Genomic DNA, 11,660 nt, shown 5'->3' with positions numbered 1-11,660 from the left:
TCAGAATACCTCCCTTCGCTCCGCAATATCGGTGGAGAGACGAGTCGCGGTTGCAATTTGGTGGCTGGCCAGCGGAACAAACTACCAGGTGGTGAGTGACTTGTTCGGGATTGGGAAGTCGACTTTGGCCTCGGCGGTGGTAGAGTTCTGCATTGCTGTCAAGATGGAACTTCTATCGAAGACTGTCGTCTTCGGTGCTGCAATTGGAGAGGTAATTGTAATGATGAAATATCATATTTTTGATATAACAATTAATCGTTTTTAAAAAAAAGATTTAACATGTGAAGTAAAGGTTCCTGTATGTGTGCATCACTCTGGTGTGCCTAGGTTCCCCTTTTCCCATACATTGAATGAGACAATTTGGGACCACTCTGTCTATTTCTGAAGCTGTGTTCTTTTCTATGTCTGAATTGCCATTGTCTAGATACACCTCAAGCGTGTCATTCCAGTGAACCTTAAGAGTGTAGACTTCCCATGCACACATCCCTTTGGTGATTAATAGGGGGGCACTACTTGACACACTTATTCTCAGTGTCTGTATATGTCCATTTCCCTTTTCTGTGAGGGAAGTCAAATGTCTTTTTGGCTAGTGAATGAAACTACTAAACATATAGAAGTAATTTTTTTTTGCAAAGGTGCATTCTGATTTCATATACATCGTTGGTAATCGTGAGAGGCTGGAAAAATTAGTAGCACTAGAACATGGAGGAGGACCACCATATCAATTTTCCTGTGGGAGGGAGCACGATCCTGATGATATGATCTCTGTCAAAACTTACTAACATCTCAAGTTTTATGGATACATGTGTTTCCATTTTTGGCCAAATCACAGAATTCAAATTCACATATACCCTAACTATATATGTATATTTATACATATGTATTAATTTATATATATTGGTATGGATGTGTGTATGTGGAGAGAGGGAGAGAGAGAGAGAGTCTCATTTCACCTGGAGCTGGACGTGCTTCAGCATTCCGATGATCTCACCAGCAGAAATGAAGGTGTGGGGAGAGATCAAGCATTATTTTCAAAGATCATTGGACTAAATGTCACACAATCCAACTGTCAATAATGCACAAAATAAAAATTTCTATTCACAGACCAAAATAATTCTGGTTTTTATATATGAGACGTTGCTGATTAGTGATGATGCTTTGAAGCACAGTGTGCCTGACAACACTTCAAATTAATTTTTTTGTTTTTTTCTTCCCTTTATTTCACCCGTAGGATGGGTTTCCCGCACTGCATGGGAGCTATTGATGGGACGCATATCCCAATCTGCGCTCCGGGAGGCCGTCCTGACCAGTACGGGAACCGAAAGAACTACTCTTCAATTTTGCTGCAAGGCACAGTCGATCACTGGGGAAGATTTGTCGATGCCGAGGTGGGGTGGAGTGGGAAGAACCACGATGCCTTCGTGTTCACCCACTCTGCCTTCTGTGTTGCCATGGATGCTGGCTCACTGATCCCAAGAAACCCGTTCATGGTGGTGGATGGGGTTAGAATACCTCCTGTGGTGATCGCCGATGGAGCCTACCCTATGCGCAGGTGGCTTATGAAGCCCTATGGGAGAGTAGCCATCACAAACACACAGAAAAGTTTTGACAGCCACCTATCAAGAGCTAGGAACGTGGTGGAGTGTTCTTTTGGGAGACTGAAGGCCAGGTGGAGGTGTCTCTCCCACCGCCTCCAAGTAAGGGAGCACAACGTCATAGCTGTGGTGACAGCATGTGTCGTTTTGCATAACCTATGTGAAAGCCGGGGGCATCCTATCATTGGTGGTGGAGGACCTCCAGCGACAATGCTGGTTTCTCATGGAGAGGAACAAGAGGGAACCACCGACCACAGGCACCTTGCGGAGGGAAAGATGGTTAGAGATGCCCTTGCAAAGTATATGAACCTGGAGGCCACTCGGTGAGGTTCCCTTGTGCAGTGAGGTAAATGGTGGACACTGACTGACCTGCTTGAAAAAGTGGCTGTAGCATGGAAAACAATAACTGTGTGAATCAGCACTTCACAATTGACTGATATCTGTTTAAATAAAAAAAATAGTTAACTTCACATCAAAGAATCTTTCTTTTGGGGGGGGGTTTCAAACAAACAGTGAATGTTGCTTCATGGCCTGACACATAGAGATAAGATGCTTCTGGACAGATGAGCGGTCCCCTGTATACACACAGTCAGTTGCAGTCTGAGGTTCTTATTGGTGCACCACTGGTCTTGGCTGTGTATCGCACCACTCAGTTTTGTGGAGAAAATCAGTTCACATTCCTATCAGAACAGTGATATAAGGTTGGGAAATCTCCACACTGGAGATGCGGGGAAATCACTTATACAACAGTGACACATAATTTCTAGCACTTCATTTGAAATGTGCACCTAAATTGCTGTAAGGGAACACTTAATCCGAAACCCATGCATGTTTGGCCTGCCCATAGCCAAATGTGATAGAGGCCCATCACCCCAATCTTAAACATTGTTAACCAAAGACAGAGAGGCCCTCAAAATAAGCATTCCCCAACTGTATTCATCAACAATATTTGCTGGGCGCCAAAATCTCCCAATGTTAAAAACGTGCATCAAATGCTTAAAGAAATGGATAGAAAAATTATGGTATCGCATGGAGAAGCAGCTTATATTTCTTTCTACTCTAAGCTTTGTTTTTTAATTTCCTTTAAAAAAAATTAAAATTAGAGGACATCAATTATTACCACCAATTAATGCACAAGGCTCGTCATAACAATCAAGGGCGGTGAAACACCACTTTATTGACAATGGTCGAATTTTTTTTTTTAATTTTAGATACACACATTACCTTTAGACACCTAGTTGCTTTCAGGAAGGGGGTTGTGGAAGATGGAGTTGTAGACATGCACTCAAGGACACAAGGAATACTAACAATTCTGGACACATGAATGAACACCAAAAAAGCTGTGATCTCAGCAGCAAATTAGATTTAGTTTGGTTAGCATAGTCACAGCGTGAGTTATACAACTTATCAAAAAAAACCAACATACGATAATCTGTTTTCAGAATGTATTGGTGGAAAAAATACATCAATCAACCATGGAGACAAACGATAAAAAACCACAAATTTATCATCTGTAGAAAGAGTGGATAGTATCTTTCAACATGACGAATTTAGACAATCCACAATAGAAAAAATAAATACACAAACCCACATTGTTGGTGTGACAACACCTCTATAAAGTATTTCTTTTTTTACAGAACACTAAAACCACAACATTCTAAGATCAACATTGCAGTGGAACAGGTCATAGGACTTTATACACTAGAAAACATGACATGCGGTACATCTGCAAGGCAACACAGAAATTTGCTCCTCACAGCGTCAACCTATCTCTGGCGTTGCCAACACATGACCGCTTTGCCTGCTTTACGGGCACCTGTGAGGCAGGTAGAGAACATGGCTCATTCTTGAGCGTGGGGACAGATTGTTGACGCTGTTGGGCAAGCATTTCTCCCAATGCCTTCAAGGTGTTTACCGCATCACACATTACTGCAATGTTTTGCTTCCATGCCTCGGCAAAGTTCTCACTCTCTATCTTTGTGTGCTCCAAAAATTCCTTCTGAATGTGATTCTCATCTGCCTTCCACCCATACATGACTTCTCTGTCAATCCTCCATTCCGCAAGTTGGGCATCATGTTCCTCTCGAGAATGGTGCGTCATTTGATCGGCCAGTCCGTAAAGCGCTGCATTCCTGCGTTTTCTGTTTTTTATGTTGCTGAGCCATGTTCCAGGAGAAAGTTCTGCCAGGCATCTGTTATCTGCCCCTGCTGGTATAGATAAAAGTCATAGCCGTAAGAATAAGTAACAAACATCTCACTCACCAGTCAGAAATTTGAACCTTGGGAACAGGAAAGTATATGGTTATTTCTTGGTCAACAGTAGGCTACATGACTGAACACATCTCCATGACAAATCACACCCACATCACAGCTGTTTGTAGATATTTCCTAATTTTCCCTACCAAGGTCAATGTGGTCACCATGTCTGGATCACCTCGCATGCGTGAGCATCAAGTGGCGTCATTCACTGGATGGAAAGCTTTAACGGTGCAGGTTGGCACAGAGGCAAGAAACAAATCTCACAGGAGACATGTTGATATTTTAAAAGCTTGTCACAGGTATTACTGAGGTATGGAAAACACATGTTTCTGCAATTCTAATGGAGAGCAAATATGCAACAACTTTTGACCCCTAGTTTTCTCTGGTTACATGAGGTGCTCTTGCAGTGATCAAGCCTGAGCACATTCTCACCATTTTCAACCAAGTCCCAACTCACACATTTCTTTGGAATTGGGACACATTTTTCAATCATAGGTTAGGATCAACTTTCACAAAAAAAAGGTCAACCAACATGGTGTCTATGTTTTTTTTCTCTGCTGGACATGTCAGGTGAGATGACGTCGTCCTTATGGCTGTTCCACTGGTAAAGGCCACACTCTGTATATCAATTAATGATTTTGTCCACAACGTGTGAAAATTACATCACAGCCAGATTGTGGGTAATCATGCCATCACCCCCACAGAAAAAATCACCCTTGCTTTGACAGTGTGTGACTTAACATAAGAGAAAATTATAGAAACAGTGTTTAGTTCGTGAAGGGTGAACTTACCAGGGTTAGAGTGTGCATGATGAGCCAAGGGAAGGTCTGAGTCACTGTCCTCGTCCTCCACTGCGTTTGCACTTGTGGGGTCGTTTTCTGTAAAATCAATGTGTTAATTGTAGGGTGTCCACAAAAGGTGGTAATTTAGCCCATCAACATACAACTAATCAATCCCCATCACGATTAAGGCTTGGTGAAGTATACCCTTTTCAAATTTGTTACTACAAAACATTCCTTATAGGCACTACCGGACATATGTCAAGTTGGGTATAAAGGCCCTCAAAAGCAGAATGGATGCAGAATAATATGCATATCTGACAAGTAAGATTGGCAATGGTCAGCGCAATCTCTTCAAGCAATGCTCACCCTTGTCATCCAGGCCATCCAAAGTGCAGTCAAGATCCTCTTCGGTGGCATCTGTGGATGATGATGAGTTCTGTTCTAGAAACATAAAATGAATATTGGTGTCATCATTTGAGAGATGGGGAAGGGAAGGCAAAAAATTAAAAAAATAGATCTGACACAGTAAATACACCACTCCATGACTCATGAGTTCCCATGGGCTTGGGAGAAGAGCTCCTCAACTGTGCAGCATCAATGGTCACCAAGTCATGACTAAAGAGTTCCTCGGATCCCTCCATAACTTCCTTGGGAGCGCTGATCTGCAGCCATCCGTAGTCGAAATTTATGCTTCGCGCTATCCTTTTTGGTTTGACACTGGTGTCACCTCTGAGAATGCTGTCTAGCTCTCGGAAATAAGGGCATGTTATGGGAGCGTTTCCAGAGGTGGCATTATGTGCTATGACACGTTTGTACTCCAAATGCATGGTCTTTGTTTTATTGCGGCATTCCAAAGCAGTGCGACGGTGACCATGGGAGGACATCATCCTAGCAACCTTTTGAAAGTTGTCCAAATTTCTATGAGAGCTTCTAAGGGCTTCCTGGATTTTCTCCTCCCCCCCAAAAGAAAGCAAGTCCAATACCTCTCGTTCCCTCCATGTCGCTGATCGAGGCGCAGCAGGAGCAATTGCCGTCATTTTTCCTCTACGATTAGTCGGGGAAGTGTTCCTCGATCAAAATTTAGGTTGATGGTGTTTCTGTATGTGTGAAAGAAGGCAAGTGGGCAGCAATCTATCCCAATGTCAACCATTGTGAAAGCCCTTTTCTCCCACCGGAAATACAAGCCATCATCGGAGCATGCGCAGAAACCACTATCCGTCCTATTTTTTAAAAAAATGTTAGAATACCATAATATCGTTTTTCCAAATATTCAAACAAACAAGGCAGTGCAATGGAGACCTGAATGTGAAAAAATAAAATAAACCGGTAAAGTGGATTTTTGGTGGTGGGGGGGGGGGGGTAAGCCATTAAAAAAACAATTAAGCGGAGCGACAATAATAATGCCAGACATCCAAAAAAAAGGTCCCTGACGGACGATGTAAAAAAAGAACATATATTTTTAAAGAACAACTCCATTTCTGTGGTTAATGCTTTTTTCGCGCGACTTTGAACATTGAGTAATTGAAGTTTAATAAATTTGAGGTAAAGGACTGTTACACGAGAGTGGGAAAACACAGCATTCGGTCAAAAGCATTTCGCACCCATTTCTAATCCACAACACCCATTGGACATCATATTTTTGCTTATCCAATTAGCAACCTGTTTTTGCGCGCGTTTCCTGATCCGTTAAATGAGCATGCTCAGTCTTGCTCCAGCACATTTTTGTTATTTCGATTGACGACCAGAATGGCAGCAAGGGCGAAAGGCATCTTCTGGTGGGATGAAGAGGTCGAGACCCTGTTGGACCTCATTGCACGCTCTGGTAAAGCGGAGCGTGTAATGAAGAGCACGCATCTGCCTACAAAGCTTATCTTTCATAAGCTTTCTAGGCAGATGTGTGCCCGTGGTTTCAACAGGACCCCCGAGCAATGTCGCTCAAAGTTTAAAAGGGTGAAGGGGGACTTCTATGGGGTGCTGGAAGCCTGGCAGGGGATCCCTCGCCAGAGAGGAAAGCCCCCATATTTCTCGGCAATGATGAACCTCTGGGATCTTGCCGGAAGGCCAAGCTGGCAAGCCCGACATCATGCCGGTAAGTAAATTTTTCTATAAATTTTCCTTTTTTAAAAAAAATTATCACAAGTGTAAATTAATGTTTTGTGACACAGGACCCTTTTTTAGCTTAGCATTTTTTGGTTTGGGGAAGGAGAGAACCCTTCGGTCCTCCTCAATTGTTTTTGCATAAGGTCATTTTGACGTTATTACAGGTTTTTATTTTTTTTCCATCATTGACAATGCTTGTCAGTAGCTAAGACCCAATGTATTTGGATCCAGTATGTGTTTAATCGTAATGTTAATGAAAGCCTATACAGTGTGTTATCACTGTTGTACTTGTATTTGATCAATGTATTGATTAAAATGGGTTTATGAGGTCTGGCATCATTTCCTCTTTACTTTACAGCCATTCTCCGGGGCAGAGCTGCTGCCGCTGCTGCGGGGGAGGCTGGAGCTGATGAGGTGCAGGACACATCTCTGGAGGCTGAGGAGCACGCAGCCTCCGAGGATCCTGCGCGGGAATCCGGACAGGCACCCCCCGGTGAGCAAGTGTTGCTTTAAAACTATTTTTTTTGTTTCCCCACGACACACAGAACAGCATCGGTGGCTTCCCCACACCGTGCTCTTGCCCATCTTCTTACATGGAATGTGGCCATCACTGAGAGGCTCCCCATTTGCATCCACAGTCCTGTATAGGAAGGAGAAGTTGTTATTACCAGTGGAAACCCCATGCATAGAGCAGCCTTCTTGATCCCTTTTTTTTTTGCTGCTTTTAAAGAACAGTGTGAAAAAAAACTTTACAGTCATGTTTTCCTCCATTGTGACATCCAGCAGAAGAATCAAAGGTTGACTAGTGTTTTTTTTTTAAAGCAGAATCACAAATTTCACTATTTGTCTTACTCATTTATCTCACATCAGAGAATCTGTGGGTCAGTGCTACAGAGAGGAAACCTTGATGTGCTCATTGCTTTGGCTGACCAGCGTTCCAAACATCTAAAAGATTTTCCTCATTTCTTACACAGGTGAGCAAGAAAGCCAAGCCGCCTTGGCAGAGGAGGGTCCCTCTGCCAGCACACAGTCTGCTCCCCTTGTAAGAGCCTGACGTAGAGGCCTTAATGATCTGTTTACGGACATGGAGGGGATGGAGCAGAGGCTTGGATCATCCAGTACGTGTTTTTCTGAGTGGTGCTGTCCCCCTTTTTTTGGTGCAGTATCTCAAAAAAAAAATTCTCTCCCAAATACAGTCACAAGCATGCAGGAGAGGTTGACCAGTGTGGAGGACCGGCTCGCAAGACTTGGGAGACGAGTGACCGGTATGGAGCGCTGGGAGAGATGGAGACATTGTCCCTCTGCCTCCGGGAATGGCTCACAATCGAGCAGAGAACTGTAAATATTTATTGTTGCTTCCCAAACCCCCGCAGCTTATTCTAGGTTTTTAATAGTTCAAAAAATTTTCTGATGACTGTTTTCTTTTTTAAAAAAAATATTTCTGTAAATAATAAAAAAAGATGTTTACAGCTGTTAAAAATAATGTTCCTGTGTTGATCGTCCACATCCATGCAGCAATAAGATGGTGTCATGGTTATCAGAGTTGTCAACTAGATTGCCACCTTTCCCATCAATGCCCACCCTTGGTTGGAAATAAGTATTGCATCAGTAGCGGTTGGGTCTATGTACCCCTTTTTTCTCCTCTTCCCCTGCCCCCCACACATGGTGATGAGTTAAATGTAACTCAAGTTATAACACTGTAAACCTTAACGGCAAAAGTTTGGTTTAAAGTGTCAAAGCCTGATTTCTTCTGTTGAGTTTTCAGAATCTTTTTTTGTGCCACCGATTCCAGCAATGGTTAATGGTAGACAACTGTGATCTGCAGGCGCCTCACAAACAACCCCCCTGTCCTCATTCTTACATACACAGTCAGCCAATGAAATATTCACCAGGTGTCATGGTGAGTCACCATCAATCACACACAACCCATGAGTACAGCAGACCTGACACAGGTGCTTCAAGTGCAGGAATGTGGAAGTATTTAGCCTTGAATGATGCTCTGTCCAATTCCTCCCAAATTTAAACTTAAGTGCAATGGTAAGGAAGACTGCTCTAGTGTCTGTGGGATACTAAGGCACCTCCTTCTGTACCTATGTTGACACCCTTTCAACACTGTCCATTTTCACCGCAGTGTCAATGAAACAAGGTTTCAGGAATAGAGAAGGAGTAGCTCTACCTGGATCCCTCAATTTTTTTTTCATTTAAAAATTAGTTTAACATTGTTTTTTGAAGAGCAAGGAGAATCTCTTATCTTTTGTTAGAGCAAGGAGAATCTCTTTGCTTTCCTGTTCATGTTTATATGCAACGTACCATGATCACAGTCTACTTATGGCAAACTCTTAAGGTTTTCAAGACAGGAGACATTCAAAGGCAGTTTATTTTGGTGTGCCCAAGCACAATGACCCAGTACTTCCCTAGTGGTCTCTCATCCAAGCATTATTCAGGGCATAACCTGCTTAGCTTCAGAGATCTGAAAAGATTGATTTTTTTTCCTAGGGGAAATTACAATGAGTACATGGTTGTATATCCCAAGAATGGAGATCTCACTAGAGTCCTTACTATCTATGGCACTTTTCTAAGCCCTGAGGTCCAGTTTGAGTCATGAGGCTGAAGTGAATTATCAATCTATTATTCTTCCTATCAGAAGAAGGGAGCTTTGACTATTTAAAGTGTATACCCAGAAAGCATTGACAGTCTCTAAATTGATCCTGGACCCAAATCATGTGATATGACCGGTCATTTGTATAGCCTTAAAAAGAGAGCAATCCGCCACATTACATAGAAGCATTAAAAACAAAAGTGGCGCCAGACAGTGAGGCAGAGATTCTAAATCTGACTCCTCTGGCAGTTGCCTCTCCTGGTGTTACCTGTTCTGCCCTTTTAAATCTTTATTTTCTGAATGTTGGAAATAAGATTATGGTGTGATCAAGACAAAGAATAACTGTTCTGTATGCTGTGCTGAATAAATCAGTCCCCAGTGTTGGAGCGTGGGTGTGATGAAAACCCCCTCCACGTACCGAATATAGACAGAATTGATGAACTGCCCCCCCCATCTTAGCTGCAGACCCAGATGTGTTTCTTCTGCTGTTGTTGAGGAAAACAAGAAGGCATTTAAAACCTGAGGATGCAACAGGACCTTTGGCAGATGCTGCCAAGAAGAATGCTGGTGCTTACTTCGCCTTCCATTCTCCTCTCCATGGGGGGCACCTTGATTCATCCTTTGTCGGCCATTCCAGGCCACCCGTTGAACTCTACAGCTTTGTGGGGACACAGATTTGAGTTTTCTTCCAACCAAGTAGGACACTAAATCACCCACACAACGCCGACTCTCCAATTTATACTTAACATTCATTCACAACTCTTTATTTATTTACTTTATATTTAGTATGCTTTTATCATTGTGACTCGAGGTGGAACACAAAATTTAAAAACAGTACAAGAGGGAAAATATAAGTAAGGTGTGCAGTAAATGGATGTAAAATTAGAAAACAAAAAGTAGGTTACCCAAAATAAGAAACAATTTAGTAAGAGCAAAATAAGGTGTACAATGATCACAATGATTGGTGACTTTTTTTGACAGCATTTGCAGTGTTTTTCCACTAGAGACATTTTTTTTTTTGTAATATGTTAGTTAGAAAAACAAAAGGTTCATCTTCAGGCTCTGTATCAGGTAAATGTTCTGACGATTCTTTGATGTTGTCCGCAAAAAAAAATTTTTTTTTTACAGAATCTTTGTCATAACGATATTTTGCTATACAGAAGCCAAAACATTATTTCGCTGAGACACTGTAACAGAACCAGTGTTCCCCGAGGTGTTAAACCTTCGGTCGTGGCAACTTCCACCCGTAATAAGCACCCTCACTAACCTATTTCAATTATGAGAGATCCATAGGGAGAATCTGGCAATAGAAAATTAAAATGTATTAATTTGATTCATCATAACTGCGTAAAAGCGAAGCTCAGAGAAAACTGAAGCATAAATTAAAAGAAAAAATTCCCAATGAAAAAAAAAACCCGACAAAGTTTACAAGCTAATGTGAGGTATCGTTGGGGGCTGTGTATACGTGGGGTGAGGCAGGAACCATAAAGATGGCACTATTATGTGATCTTTGTTGCGCTAGAATACACTTCGTAATTTCGATATGACAGATATCTATAGAAAAAAAAAAAAGGAGGGCGAGTGAGGCCGATATTGGGATAGATTGGCCGCGAAAAAGATATTACTGAGAACCATGTATGATTTTTGAGAAATCTGAGTTTTGATACCCACAGAACTAAAGAAAAAAAAGAGAAACAAGGGAAAAATTACTGATGAGCGGTTGATGGTAGAATCGGCCAATGGGAACGCAAGGAACGGCAGGGGAGACTTGATTGAGGGTTGTTTAAAAAAAGGGCGCGAAAATTACGCTTGTAGGCGTTCACGTCCACCATGAAACTCCCGCAAGAAAACAACGACTAAAGATCCGAGAGAAATCCGAAAGAGATGCGTGTAGAGGATTAGGTAATGTGACCGGCACTCGGGAATGCGGATTAAATATGGAAAAAAAGCGGGTGAAAAGGGGTAATGTGGATTCGACCCAGGAAACCTCCTCTTACACAGATCAGACTAGATTAACAGTTGTTAAACTGAATGGAAACCTTTCGTTTAAAAGTTCTTCTGCTTTGTTTTTAAAGATTCAGTGGAAGGGAACATCATGTGCACATCACAGCATGCAGTCCTAACACAATGCAAGAAATGCTCCAAAGATAACAAGGTGAATAATATTCAAGTTAAATAATGAACGTATTGGTTACGAGTGATTTGGGAAGCTTCCAGTTTAAGCTATTCTCTTCTTTCCTGCACTTTGGAACTCTGCTTCCCCATTTAACCATGCCTTTAGATATAGTAGACTCTACAGAGAAAACAGAAAAAGAAATTATATAC

Source organism: Eublepharis macularius, chromosome 3 (genome assembly GCF_028583425.1).
Source record: "Eublepharis macularius isolate TG4126 chromosome 3, MPM_Emac_v1.0, whole genome shotgun sequence".
NCBI classification, from domain to species: domain Eukaryota; kingdom Metazoa; phylum Chordata; class Lepidosauria; order Squamata; family Eublepharidae; genus Eublepharis; species Eublepharis macularius.
This window is presented reverse-complemented; position numbering follows the sequence as displayed.